At 37.1% G+C, this 15,971-nt stretch overlaps 1 pseudogene; it reads right to left on the bottom strand.

Annotated features, from left to right (window-relative positions):
• Positions 1-303: 303 nt before the first annotated feature.
• Positions 304-737, bottom strand: LOC118833618 (annotated as a pseudogene).
• Between the last annotated feature and the right edge of the window lie 15,234 nt (positions 738-15,971).

Genomic DNA, 15,971 nt, shown 5'->3' with positions numbered 1-15,971 from the left:
GTACTTATTAACTGTGTGATAATGGCAAATCAACTTCTCAACTCTCTTTTTTTTTTTTTAGCAGTATTTAAGTTTATTTATGCCTGTGGAAAGGTAGATGTCACAGGACACATACCCCTCAGGAGTGGAGTGCCGCCATTTATCCAAGGGGCCCCAGCCATCAGGAATGAGTGGCTTCTCAGCTATCATATCCTCAAATTCATCAGCATTGAACTTGGCGAAACCCCGTTTCTTGGAGATGTGGATCTTCTGGCGCCCAGGGAACTTGGACTTGGCTCTCACAAAGCTTCAATCACATGTTCTTTATTCTGAACCTTGGTTCGAATCAACATGATAACTTGGCCAATGTGTACATGGGCTACAGTGCCCTGGGGCTTCCCAAAAGCTCCCCACATGCCAGTCTGGAGCCTATCAGCCCTAGCACATGACAACATCTTATTGATGCAGATGACATGAAATGGATGTAGCCGCACATGACTATGAAAGCCATCCTTGCCACAACTCTTCACCCTTTACTTATTGGCACAGATCCGAGTGGCCTCTAAGGCTTCTGATGACAGCTGTTCATATTCATCTGATACTATGTGACCACACAATGGAAATTCATCCACTTTTGCTTTCTTTCTACACAGATTGAAGTTTCGTACCTTGGCATCAGGAACTCCCCTGCAGAAATGGGACTTTGGGCATGGCTTATTTTTACAGTACCTATAAGAGTGGGTGGAACGCCGGCCCATGGCACCGGCGCCAGCAGGGACTGTGTCTCACTGTAGGGAAAGGGCGAACTTCTCATCTCTTGGCATCAGTTTATTCATCTGTAAAATGGAATGAATGAGTGGAAAAAATAACACTTTTTGGCATTTTATGTGCTAAACTCTACACACACACACACACACACACACACACACACATGCACACATACATACACACATCTATATAAATATATATGCTAAGATAGTATATGCCATCAAGGAACATATATTCTTATGGGAGGAGAGAATACACCTAATAACATGGGAAGGGTACTTTTGGATATCACAGGGCTGGTAGTGAGTGGAACCATCAGCAAGTAGATTAATATTGCCTTTTCAGTAGCAATGACAGTATTGATTTAATCATGATTCCATTACTGGAAAATCAAGAAAGGTGAGGGAGGGGAGGAGGTACATGCAACTGTGTTGGTAAACAAGATAGGCTCTTAGCACTCAGTTCAACCAAGTGCCCTTGAAGAGTTTGGCTTTTGTTTCCCTTGATTAATTCAGTGTATTTCATTGAGTCTTACTAGGTGCTAAGCCCCAGGCCCTAACTCCTATTGGGTGCTAAACTTATGTGGGTGTGAAGCTTCCAGGGTCCTAAGGGGAGGTGCTAACTCCTGAGCCAATCATAGCAGCCTAAGTTCTGGTTATTCAGATGACTTTTGATGATGTCTGAAATGGCATAAGAAGAGAAGACAGAGTTATTTGCTCAGGGATCTCACTCTTAATGGCTCACTGATGCAGAGACTCTGGGCAGCTGTAGCTAAGAGCCCTCCAGCTCGTAAATTCGGATGCTGGGACTTTGTTAAACTCTGGTAACTATGTACTGGGATTTGAATCAGACAAGGTCTGTCTGTCGATGTTTGTACTTTGTTTGTATTTTGCTCTGAAGTTGAAGGTGCTGGCTTTTTCCCCTGAACTGATTTCCCTTGAACTGAGTGGTATTTGTATGCTGAATTAAAGTAAACTTGTCAACCCCTTAACATTGCTTCCCTTAGTAAATCAGATCAAAAGAACCTATGCTGGCAGCGTTCTTGTTGTTGGGCTTATGTTGGTTTTTCACCCCCACAACAGCTGCTAGCTGGATTGTTGAAACAGCAGGTGGAAGGCAATTAGATTTTGGGCAGTTAAATCAAACGTAGCTAAAACCACCAAGATTTGGTGCATCATGATGGGATAATAGTGTATCTTTTTTGAGGACATTGCTTTGAAAATTTTATGGTATTTTATAAAGGAAAGCTGTGAATATCTCTTTGGTGGCGAAATTTCATATTTTCTTTATTTTTCTCAATTTATCGCTATCAACAATACCTTTTTTAATAATGAGGAGGTTGGAAGGGGTCTTTTCTAGATCAAAATCTATGACTTACAATAATCCAGTGAGATGATGTTAATATTATCACCATGTACAAATGAAGAAACTGAAGCCATGAGAGGTTAAGTGACTTGTCTTAGGTTACACAGATAGTAAGTATATAAGAGAGGCTTCAAACCCAGGTCTGTTTTACTCCAAGTCTATCACTTGATCCAGTACACCATATTGACTTTAAATGTGTGCCACAGTCAACCTGATGCATTTGGCTATTATCTTAGAAGGAATGTTTGTATGTCTTGACAACTGATCATATATTTTATCATCAATTTCTCGGTAGATTTGCTCTGAGAGGAAAAAATAATTCCAGAGTTATGATAAATATTTATAATCACATGCAATGTGAAGCAAGGATCCATTTAGTTGGTCAATGCATATGAAAACCAATTTAGAAAATTCATGTCCAATACATAAATTAAATCCTATTTTGGTTTGCTCAATTTTGGGGGGGAATTGTTTTGGATCTTCATGTTGCATTATTGGCATGGACAAATATGATTGCACCTACTAGCAACTAGTAGTGTGACATTGCTGTTCATTTGTTTCAATCATGTCTGACTCTTCATGACTCCATTTGGGATTTTCTTGGCAAAGATACTGGAATGGTTTGCCATTTCCTTTTCTAGCTCGTTTTACAGATGAGGAAGATAAGGCAAATAGGATTAAGTGATTTGCCCAGGGTCACATAGGTAGTAAGCATCCAAGGCAGGATTTGAACTCATGAACATGAGTCTTCCTGATTTCAAGTCCAGTGCTTTCCCCACTGTATTCCTAGTATCATATTAATTGCTGGCTAAGTGCTGTGAAAACTTACAGAGTTTTGGTTAGTTTGGTTCTTAATTTACATTAGTAAGTAACAACAACACCATTATTGATGAACTATTTTAAAAGTAGCAGAGGAATTGAGTTTGATGTTCTCCCTGCATGAAAATTTGTAGATTACCCAATTTATCCCTGAAAAATCAATGAGCATTGCAAATAGTAAAAACTTTCTCAAAGGACTAAAAGAAAGAAGAAAACTCCAAACCCTCCACATCTTTCAAAAACACCCCTCCCAGTTTAACAAATTACTTTTGATCTATGGAAAAATGAGGCTTGAGACTACGTGTTTACGTATTAGGGGATTATGAATTATTTTTTCCAGCCACATGTGTAGTAGCATGTGTCCTTTTCCATAAAAGTCTAAGAAGATGCATTGAAGTACCAACTCTGACAGGGCATGCAAACTGGAGAAATGATGTATGGACCAAGTGAGAGACCACATCATTTACCAGAAGACTAGTTGAGCTGTGTATAGGGAAGCTCATCTTCAAAAGGTTGTACATTTAAGAGGTGATGAATTTTGGCTATGAAAATTAATGAAACAGATAAAAATGCTAAGTGGCTCACTGTCTCTGTCCTGCAACTCCATCTACTGCTTTAATAGTAAACTGACAATAGAGTTATCTGAGGGCCCTAAGGACCACATAGTTTTCAAATTGCAAAATTTTATTTAACCTCTGGGATTCTAATGTGAGGTTATTGAATCCAATAACATTCTTTAAGTATATGTACTACTAGAATAATTAAAACACAATCGTATTGTCTAAAAGGGTGATGCACAGCATCTTTCAGACTTTAATTGAATACATCTGCATGTGAAAAGGACAGGCATTTAGTCTAGGCATGCAGGGGACACAGTGATCTAGTTTAGCTTGTCTCTAACAATCTCTACCTTTTCATCTATGTGGGAAGATGGTAGGTCCCTGGAGTTTGAAAACCAGAAACCTTAAGCTTCAGAGCTGTTTGAGAGTTATTAGGAAAATAATCATTATCTGTCTCTTAGTTTAGACTGAAAATTGGGAAGTGTAAGGAATGTTCACCATAATGTAAGTTAAGGTTTCTGACAGAGGTAACATTTAAGTGCCCCCCCACCAGAAAAAAAGGAGTCCAAATAAGATTAAGTTTGAGGGGGGTTAGCTATCCAGGAAAACCCTGCTTTTTGTAAAGAAGACCTTGACCATGAGGTAAGAATCTTCTGAGGCCTCTAAATCCAAGGCGGAAGAAAAAGACAGGGAAGACATTTTGCCAAACCTAAGGTCAGGGCTTTCTCCTTTTTCTAATAGAGCTGGAAAACAATTATGTATAGACTTTAAAATGAAAGGGTGTGGTAACAACCCAGCTTGCATTACATCTGGAAACACTCTAGAATGTACCAAACTAAAAAAAATAAAAATACAATAGAACATAGATAATGTTAATGTGTGGTTTTCTAAGTCACTATGTCCCTCATTGGGAACTTTATGTATGGTTTAGTGGTCCTCATCTCTGAGTTTAACACTCATGCACTAGATGAAATGGGCAGTTTATCAGTGTCTGGTGTAGTTGCATCCAACGGACCAACTTTCAGAGACTTCAGTTCAGCACCATCTTGTGAAGATTACATGCCCAACTGAGAACCATCCTAAAGATCAGCAAAGTGTAGATATAGAGGAAGCAAAGCTTTACCAGAAGACATCAAGGACCCTTCAGTATCAGAGGCATGAGTTGTGCTTCAAAATATCTGTCTTGGTCATGTATGTTCCCTACACATACTCACCTTCACATGTTTCATATGAGTATCTACTCTTTTACCTGATATTTATGTATATTTATGGGAGAATATGTCCCAGGTTTATGGTGGAAATCTTTTGCTGCTACTTTTCTTACTATGCCATTTCACTAAGAACCTTTATTTTGGACTAATTGTGTCCTCTGATTATAAAGGATGAACACATTGGTGGGGGCTCTGTAACTATGGTTTTGGGTGATTCCGACCCATATACTAGTACCTTGAACCTAGGCTAACAATTCCCCAGAGGACCGTCATGTGAATTTGTGAGTGCCTCAAGCACTATATTTTCAACTATACTAAAAATGAAAACATAAAGAAGTTAATACTAAATAGAAAAATGACACAGTTTCTCCTCAGAGAGGCCAATAAACGATTTGGCAGAGTTGGTTTTATTGTGTACCCAAATAATTCAACTCCATTTCAACAACCATTTATAAAGTACCTACTATATGCAAGGTACTGAGACAAATAATTATTAATAACTAATTACTAATATTGGGGGATGCAGGGTTTTTTTCCCTTTCGATTTCCTCATTTAGTTACTAGGTCAAGGTAGCCTCTGAAGGACAGGGCCAGTGCTAAGGTTGGGTTCAATCTTTGGCAGGACCCTACCCCACTGGGAAAGCTTAATTCTGATTAAAGGGTTTAAAGGGATTAAAAACCATCTTCTCTAGGTAGAATTCTTACCATAATCCCACTATTGTTCTACTCAAGTAAGACTGAATGGAGAATAGATTCTTTTGTCCTTATAAGGGAGCACTTCCATCCTTCTTAATTTTCCAGTAATGGAATCATAATCAAATCAGTGCAGCATATTGCTGTATTAATGTATCCCACTATGGCTCCACTCACCATCCAAATCAGTTGTTATTAATCACCTATATGTATAGAAATGCATTAACCCCACATATGTATAAACAAGTAAACCACCATAAAATTACTTGAAGTTTATGTGTGTACCAAACTCTGCTCTAAAGGATGAGAAATTAGGGAAAGCTTGTGAAAAAGTTGACCAGATTCTCCAAAGTAAACATATACTTTGATATCTTCAATGTCATGGTGACAACATGGAGGAATTATGAAAGCTACATTGAAAACATTGTCTGGGATCAAGAAGTGAGTAGCCAAAGCCATGTTGATTATGTAGAAGCCTTATACTTCTATATTGCATATATTTCCTTGAAGAACATAATTAGAAAACATTAGACATGACAGCAACCAAGTAATACCACAAAATGAAATTAAGTTATCTTAATGGACAAGAAATGACTAGTTATCAGTGTGATTGCTATCTCAGAATCAGCTGTCTACATGTAGTGTTATAATTGAATAGAGCAAAGGTCAAAATCAATTCTGAATTTGAAGATGAGAAGACACTTGACCTGAATATGACAGCTCCAGCTTGCCTGTTTAAACAGCCTATCAGCTAAGATGATTGTAGAATGGACAAAAGTACTACCACTTACTTTGATTATAGCAATTTCTTAGAGAAGTTTAGTTGATACTAAATAGTTGTCATAATAAGAACGCCAAAGGAGTACTGAAATCAATAAATAAACATTCATAAAATGTCTTCTCTTTGTCAGTCACTACTAACTACTGGGAATACAGATTCCAAAGTGAGACAGTGCCTGCCCTCAAGAATTTAATATTCCATAGAATTAACCTCAGCCAGCAAATATTTAATCACTTTTCTGAGTGAGACATCTTATTATTAACAAGAGACTAGAGAGGAGGAAATAGAAGATTGTGAGCAGCATTAGGTAAAAAAAAAATAATAAAAAGCAGTGGAAGATAAAGGCAAACCTAAAGACCTTTTGGGGTGAGAATAAGGTAAGAGAAAACATTCCAAGAGCATTAGTAGGTTAAATTGGAAGTAGGACATCAAACAGGTGTGAAATGACAAGGATCTGCTTCATTTCTATAGGGATCTAATCTCATAAGCAAATATAGTAGAATAACTGCATTTAGACTTTTTTCCATCTACTACCCAATTTATTTACTTTTTCTTTTCTTTTTTTTTGTCTTCTCATTCACCTAGTACCCAATTTATTGAACTCCTTGAGGATAGGAACTGATTTCCAGTCTTGTATTCTCAGTGCCCAGCATAATAAAATGCTCATTCTGTCTTTAGAACTAACACTGGTATTTCATTGACTTGGGGTTGTCCTTATGGACTCCCTTTACCAATGCAGACCAGCAACTGCTCTGCAACTTTGAATCTTATGTAGAGTAGTGAAAGTTTAAGGGACTTGTTTAGAGTTACAAAAGCAGTTAGCTGTGTAGCTGTGGCCCAGATCTTCCTGACTCTGAAGCAAAGCTCTCTAGCCAATATATTATGATGTCCCCTGCTTGATTTTCTTTCTATCATAGGTGTCTATAACCAAAGAATATATTGCCGACTGATGAGCTCCTTCATGCTGGGCTAACTGATTTTCCCAATTTTATTGTCTCTGATCATAAGTATTATGAATTTATTAGGACATATATTATATTTACTTACCTAGGAATATGTTGTATCCTACTAGTAGAATGGTGGCTCCTTAAAGAAAAGCATTGCCTCACTTTATACATCTCTACTGCCTTGAACAAAGTCAGGTATATAGTAGGTATTTAATAAATGCTTATTGATTGATTGGTAGCCTGATCCTTAGATAGTAGACACAGTTCATTGGTGGGAATATACTTGAAAACTTTCTAGCATGGAAGACCCTGGCAAAACTTGAGTTTCTGAGTCTTACTAGCCCAGGGTCATGTTTACCACATGATAAGGCATTGGAGTAGAATGCCATGGCATTACTACTGTTATCAGTACTGCTTATAGTTATAATCAGAAATGTTTCCTCCCTTAGCCTTTCAACTGGGCACGTAAACAGAAGCAGAATACATAAAATCATAGAGTTGTAAGAAACCTAAGAAATCATCTCTTAAAATACAAATATATAATATATATTTACATGTACATATATGTATATATGTATATACATACATACATACATACATATATATATGTATATATGTAGGTAGTGAGTGATGCAACTGGACCAAACTCAGATCTTTGTTGACAATTTGAAAATAAAGCCAGACTCATGATTATACGTGGTGTGTGTGTGTGTGTGTGTGTGTGTGTGTGTACACATACATAATATCCCAAAGACACTCCTTACAGGAAAGAGAGAGAGTGGGAAGGCAAGAAAGAGAGAGACAGAGAGAGACACACTCACACAGAGACAGAGACAGAGAGACAGAGAAAGAGAAGATAGAGGGAGGATTTTTTTCTTGCTTTTTAATTCCCTGTTCTTTTCTCTCTCTCCCTTTACCCTTTCATACAACTGCACTTTTAATATAAACAGAAAGTAAGAGTTGTCACCATCCATACTAGCCCCTCCCTTCACTAGATCATGCAGCAGCCCCATATTATCATTTTTACAACATCTAACAATATAGATGCTCTCTTATCATGACATTTCCATATCCAACCTGGTTGTCATTTATCTATTTTCTTTTCTTTTTTCTTTTGAAGTCCAGTTCCAGAAAAAATCATTAACTGCAGTCTGGTATAGGATTTCCTTCCAGCATCAGCAAAACTGTTTTAATCTTTGCACAAAATATTAAAAACATTCAGTCAAAGCACTTTCCCTGCTGAGTTTATTAAAGCACAGTATTTATCTTGACAGCACAGCGTTCCAGCATTGCACAGCAATACATCTTCCACCTGGGAAATCTTTAGATTCAAGCGTAATGGAGACAGTAAGAGTGGTCACCATCTCTATATGAGAAGGGAGAGCAAAGGGAAGGATGTAGAAGGGAGTGTCTTTTTTCCTCCCCCACCCTGTGAGGAAGCATTGATTAGAAACAATTTCTAAATCCCTGGGAGAAGTCATTATCCAAAGTGTTTTTGGTAGCTCTATTTTTGGCAGCAACTAAAGGAAGCATAGCAATAACCTGAAAAGACAGTCTAACACTTATCAAGATGCAGAGGAACAGTGAATGCTGTAAACTTGGAGAGGTCTCTTGATATTAGTAGGACAGTTCTGTTTATGGATTTGAGACATTCTAAAGAATGAGTATGTGTCACACAGAATGAGCAGTTTGGTTAAATAATGCTTGTTCAAATGAATTCTTCCAGAAATAGTACATTTGTTTGGTGGGTTGGCAAAGAAAGATGAAAATTTATTTTGACAAATGGCTGCCTAATTTAATCCATCTTAATAAGGTCATAGACCTAGACCTGTGAAATACGATTAAGGTTATCTAGTTCAGAGGTGCTACACATCTGGTCAATGAGCCACCTGCAACACTCTTGAGTGCAGCTTGAACTATATTAAAATCTAATTGGTAAATATTTATCACAATAAATAAAAAATACAATAGAATATAGATAATGTTAATATGTGGTTTTCTAAGTCAACATACAATCTGAAGGGATTCTTATGAAAGGTTGTGGTCCCTTTTTCTATTTGAGTTTGACAAACTAATTTAGGACATTTTTCAAATGAGAAATTTGAGATTTAGAGTGATTAAATGATTTTCAGAAGATCACATGTTCATCCTTCCTTTTGGAAGAGGACCAATGACATCATAGGACAATGTCTTGACTTGTGGGTGAATTAGATTTAAGTGAGACAGAATGGCACAAAGTCATCAACGTCTCTCTCTCTTACAGAGTCAAGATCACATAGATAGTGAATGGCAGAACTGAGATAGCCACTCAAATCCTCTGCAAGCCAATTCACTGTTCTTTCCACTGTCACCGTGTTCCCTCTCAATCATAATACATTTCATATATTCAATAATTTACAATTCACAGAGCTCTTTTCTCATAATCATCTTGTGAAATCATTCTTTTCATAGTTTTATAGAAGAGAAAACTGAGGCTGAGAGACACTTAGGAACTGGCCTGTGGTCAAGTAGTTAGTAAGAGGGTGAGCTGGTATTGAAATTCAGGTCTTCTGATCCTGGATCCCATGCTTTCCCTCCCTCAACCATGCTGCCTCCTCTTAAAATAACAGAACGGGCTATTCCCTGTCTGACTGAGCAAGTACATGAATTGTGCTCAGCTGAGTATGCTGTTATTTGTATCTGAGAAGGAAGATGCTGATCTGTGCCTTTTATTTTGTACAGGAAGAGATGGCAGAGAAGAAGACACTAGCATATTCAAGAGGTTGCTTTTCTGGGATGAGATGAGAAATGGTAATTGCAAGGCCATGGCTTAATAGCTTATGTTCATTGCACTCTGGGGAAACACTAAGGTCCTACAGGAAACCATTGTGCTGATTAAGCTAACGTCTCTCCTCCCTGTTAGCCCTCAGACAAAGCTCCAGAAAGAAGACTTAAGAACCAGAGTGCCTATGACAAAGCCTTCTTTCAGAAAGGATGCTGAACCCATATATATGCATTTATTAGAGATCTGGGACCCATTACTTTTTGCACGAGAGTAAAGATGTGCTAGTCTACCACCATCTGAATTACATAATTACATACACTCCTGGGTAAGCAGAAATTTCAACCCCAGAAGATATGGAATGGGAAAAACATTGCCCACTCAACACTCTACCCAATTCCACCACTGCCACTAAAGACAACATCTGGAGACATCCCAGAAATAAGGAAAGAAGGTTTGATCTTACCTAAAAAAATGGTGGTTTTGTTTCCTTTTGTTTTTATTCTGAACTTCATGGACATCAAGTAAAATGGGCATTTCTGTATCTATAAGACAACAGAAGAAAAAAAGGATTGTATGTGAAACTGTGGATCTCTGTTATATATACCTTGATTTTCCTTTCAATGTATAATAAATTTAAGATGTAACTTTAAAAGCTGTCCCAATTGTCTGTTTCTTTTTTTAACTTTTCTTCCTTCCCCTGTACATATTTTGCTTCGATGACTCTTTTCTGTCTTTTGTACTTTTCTTTTTACTATTCTATCTCTGTTCTCTACCTTCCCTTCCCCAGCATCAAACAAAAAAATAAAATAACCCCCTAAGTACCCCCAACAAAATCCTCATAAAAATATGAAAACAAATTCTTGCTGTGTACCAAAACATGTGTCTTATTCTACATTTTAGGTCCACCAACTTTTCATAATTAAATACCTTCCCTCCTCATTAGATCTTTGGATTTGTAACTGGTCATTGCCTTAACTAGACTTCCTGAGTCTTTCAAAATTGTTTTTGTTTAAAATGTTATTGCTATTGGATAAAATGTTCCCCTCCTTCAGTTCACATCCATTTCACTCTGTATCAGTTCACATAAGTTTTCCCAGATTATGCTGAAATTATTCATGTTGTCATTCAGACAAAAAATAATATTTTTCTGAATTCATATACCCTAATTGATTTTGGCCATCCACTGATTGATGGATAGTCCCTTAATTTCCAGGTCTTTGCTAAAACAAGAATTGCTATAAATACCTCCATACATATTCCTTTGTCATCTCTTTGCAACATAAACTGATTAGTAGTATAACTGGGTTAAAGGGTACACACAGTTTAGTGACTTTTGGGGCATGGATTTTACTTTCTAAAATTTCTAGATTACTTAATTTTCCTGCAGCATCCTCAACAATTGCCATTTTCCTTTTTTTGTCATCTTTATTAATCTAATAAGTGTGAGTTGGAACTTCAGAGCTTTTTAAATTTTCATTTCTTTAAGTACTAGTGATTTGGTTATCTGGCAGCTTCTATTTCTTCCTTTGAAAACTCCTTGTTCAGTCCCAAAGGAAGAGCAACCATGAATCAGAGAGAAAGGTACCACTAGCATAAAGAAGGGAGTTTGGTGGGATGGGAGGTGGTAATCTAGAGAAAGGTTTTCTTGAGAGAAATGAATGTGTTCCAGGGTAGTCCTCAGGGAATAGTTTATGAAGGGAATCCTGAGATGCCTGAGGATGAAGGGCAAGGTGTAGAACAGAGTCACATGAAAAGCCATAGAATTAAAGATGGCGAACTGGAAGGGCCATTAGAAACCAACAAGACCAATGCCCTCATTTTACAGATGAGGACCCAGGAATCCCTAACACCAGCATGAGCCCCAGGGGCAAGATGAGTCCCTGATGTCATTAACACTGCATCCAACCAATATGCCCCATTTTCTAGCTCAATAGAATTTCAACTGACTAGTTCAAACAACCAGCCACCTCCTTCTGGTGGGTGAAGTTTTCTCTACCTTTACGTTAGGTGTTTGCATGAAGGTTGCATGGTGCTTGTCATGTACGAGAGCTCCATAAAAGCTTGATGACTAACTGACTGATGGGATTGCTCGAGCCTGCACTCTCCATATCACTGAGCCCTACTGTGGTTGGAAGCTTCCTAAGAGAAGGAAATATGTCTTAGCCAAACTTTGTATCTACCTCCACAATGAACAATAAAAAGTATCCTAAACACTGTAGTCACTAAATAAATGTTGGAATGATGAAAAAAAAAAAACACCCAACAACTCCTTGTTCAGATCCTTTGACCATCTCTCGGTTAGGAAATAACTTTTGTCTTTATAAATTTGTATTTGTTCCTTATGTGTCTTGGAAATGACATATTTATCAGAGAAATTTGATGCACAGACTTTTTTGTTCTCTGGTTAACTATTTCCTTTTTAATTTTAAATGTGATAGTTTTATTTATACAAAGACTTTTAAATCTTTCATAGAATTAAAATTGTCCATTTTATCTTTTGTAATCTTCTCTATCCCTGTTTAGTCATGAACTCTTCTCATATATAATATCATCCCTGATTCTCTAATTTGCTTATAATGCCACTTTTTATGGCATAATAAATTCAATTACAGCTTATCTTGATATATGGTATTGATGTTGGTATATCCCTAATTTCTGGCAGATTGCTATCATTTCACCAGCAATTTTTTGCTGAATCTTTACCTCTATGACTAGTGTCCTCAGGTTTACTAAATACCACAGTCTGTTTGTTTCTCTATGCTATATAACTAATTTGGTCTACTAATCTACTTCTCTAATTTAAACCAGTGCCATTTTTTTTCAAAATAGGCTACTAGATTTATCAATTGATGATTTGAGATATATACTGCTAGGCTCCTCTTCCCAGACTTTTTATTATTTGGCTCTTTGTTCTACCTGGTAAATTTTATTATTATTTTTCTAAATCTAAAAATCATTTCAGAGTTTGATTGATATAGCAAGAATAAATAAGTTAATTCAGGTAGCATTGCCATTTTTATTTATATGGGCATGACCTACTCATAAGCAATTAATATTTCTCCAATTATTTAGATTTCCATTTCTATTGTGTTTTGTGATTTTACTCTTTAGTTCCTCTGAACATTTGAGTAGACTATAAAATACATCGTATATTTGTTAGTTATTTTGAATGGAATTTCTCTTTCCTTTTTTTTCCTGCTCAGTTGTATTGGTAATATTCAGAAATGCAGATGATTTATGGAGATTCATTTTATATACTGCAACTTTGCTAAAACTATTACTTCAATTAATTTTTATCTGACTCTATTGAATTCTCTGGATAGAATAAAAAGCAAAAAGTAATAATATTTTTTCCTCTTTGCCTATTTCCCAGAATGTCTTTTCTTTGTCATATTGCTATAGTTAACATTTCTAGCATTTTGTTACACAGTAGTAGTGATAGACATCCTTTCTAACCCCATTTTTTATTATCAAGGCATGTAGCCTTTCTATTTTGTATATTTTAGTTTTAAAAAGGTGCTCATTATCTTAAGGAATCTATCCTTTTCTCTAAGATTTATAATCAATTTTAGTAGATATGTGTGGATTTTTGTTATAGTTTTTCAACATCCGTGATACTGACATCAGGTTTTTTTTTATTACATTGCCATTAATATGGCCTATTATTTTCATAGTTTTTTAAATATGGAATAAGTCCTAAATTCCTTGTATAGATACAGTGTAGTTGTAGTATATGAGTTTTAAGATGTTATATCTTCTTTGCTTATACTTTAATATTTTGGTGCCTATCTTCATTAGATATATTGTTCAATAGTTTAATTTCTCTTTTTATCTCTTCCTGGCTTAGGTATCAGGATAATAATGGAATATTAGAAAGAATTTGGCAGAATCTTTTCCTCTCCTATTTTTGTAACCAGTTTATGTAATACTGGAATTAACTGTCTTTTGAAAGTTAGATAATCTTAATTTGTAAAGCCATGTGGTCCTGGGTTTTTGTCTTTTGGTTTTGGGGTTTTTTTGAGGAGTAGAATGAGGTAGAGGAATTCATGTCTGGCTATACAAATTATTTTTATGACAACTAGCTTTTTTTAAATAATGTAGCTCTGTTAATCTTAGTATCCTATATTTTTGTAAATGTTCATTCTTTTGGTTTAAGTTATCAATTTCATTGACATGTAACTGGGCAAAATGGTTCCTGATACTATCTTTGTCTTTAGTTGTTGTCAATACCCCCTTTCCATTTTGATACAATTAGATTTTTTCTTTTTAAATAAGAGTTACTAATTGATTTTTAATAAGTTTTTTTTAAAAAAATCAGCTACTAGATTTATCAACTGAACATTATTGCAATTTTTTAACTTATAATTTTGACACTCTCCATTGACTTTTTATAATTTCTCCTTTGGTAGAAGCCTTTTTTTGGGGGGGGAGGATTAAGAATTATTGTTTTTGGGGGACAGAGCCAAGATGGCACCTGGAAAGCAGGGACTAGTGGGAGCTCCCTGCCGAGTCCCTCCAAAAACCTATATAAAATGGCTCTGAACCAATTCTAGAACCGCAGAACCCACAAAACAGCAGAGGGAAGCTGGGCTCCAGCCCAGGACAGCCTGGATGGTCTCTGGGTGAGGTCTATCCCACACGGAGCTGGGAGCGGAGGGGAGTGGAGCGAAGCGGAGCAGAGCCCAGCATGGGCAGCGTGGACCAACCAGACCAGGAGCCAGGTGGAGCGTGTCCTAGTGCCCTGAATCAGTGAGCTGCAGCAGTTACCAGACTTCTCAACCCACAAACACCAAAGACAACAGAGAAGGTTAGTGGGAAAAGCTGCAGGAGTGGAAAGAGTTCCTGGTTCGGCTACCACCCCGGGGAGAAGTGGAGGTGGGGCACCTACAGAACTACAGCTGCAATTGCTTCCAACCCCAGGCCCACCTGGTGGGAGGAATTAAGTGGTGGATCAGAGCAGGAGTGAAGAGTCTGCTGAAGATCTATGTCCAGTCCAAGTTGGGGGTTCTTGGGGAAGGAGGAGGGCTGGTGTGGCAGAGCTGGCGCATCCCCCCAAGCTTGGAACATAGTTCTCTTAACTCTACAAGCAGTCATACCCCACTGAAAAACTCAAGGGTCAGGTTAGTTGGTTGGGAACATGGCCAGGCAGCAAAAACGCACCCAATTCAGTCTCAGACTCTGGAATCTTTCTTTGGTGACAAAGAAGACCAAAACATACAGCCAGAAGAAGTCAACAAAGTCAAAGAGCCTACAACAAAAGCCTCCAAGAAAAACATGAACTGGTCTCAGGCCATGGAAGAGCTCAAAAAGGATTTGGAAAAGCAAGTTAGAGAAGTAGAGGAAAAATTGGGAAGAGAAATGAGAAGGATGTGAGAAAACCATGAAAAACAAGTCAATGACTTGCTAAAGGAGACCCAAAAAAATACTGAAAAATATACTGAAGAAAACAACACCTTAAAAAATAAACTAACTCAAATGGCAAAAGAGCTCCAAAAAGCCAATGAGGAGAAGAATGCCTTGAAGGGCAGAATTAGCCAAATGGAAAAGGAGGTCCAAAAGACCACTGAAGAAAATACTACCTTAAAAATTAGATTGGAGCAAGTGGAAGCTAGTGACTTGATGAGAAATGGAGATATTATAAAACAGAACTGAAGGAATGAAAAAATGGAAGACAATGTGAAATATCTCATTGGCATAACCACTGACCTGGAAAATAGATCCAGGAGAGACAATTTAAAAATTATTGGACTACCTGAAAGCCATGATCAAAAAAAGAGCCTAGATATCATCTTTCAAGAAATTATCAAGGAGAACTGCCCTGATATTGTAGAGCCACAGGGCAAAATAGAAACTGAAAGAATACATCGATTGCCTCCTCAAATAGATCCCAAAAAGAAATCTCTTAGGAATACTGTTGCCAAATTCCAGAGCTCCCAGATCAAGGAGAAAACTCTGCAAGCAGCCAGAAGGAAAGAATTTGAGTATTGTGGAAACACAATCAGAATAATCCAAGATCTAGTAGCTTCTACATTAAGAGATCAAAGGGCTTGGAATATGATATTCTGGAAGTCAATGGAGCTAGGA

This window comes from Trichosurus vulpecula, chromosome 1, assembly GCF_011100635.1.
Source record: "Trichosurus vulpecula isolate mTriVul1 chromosome 1, mTriVul1.pri, whole genome shotgun sequence".
Classification (NCBI taxonomy): domain Eukaryota; kingdom Metazoa; phylum Chordata; class Mammalia; order Diprotodontia; family Phalangeridae; genus Trichosurus; species Trichosurus vulpecula.
Note: the sequence above shows the minus strand (reverse complement) of the source record. Positions and strands in the feature narration are given on the sequence as shown.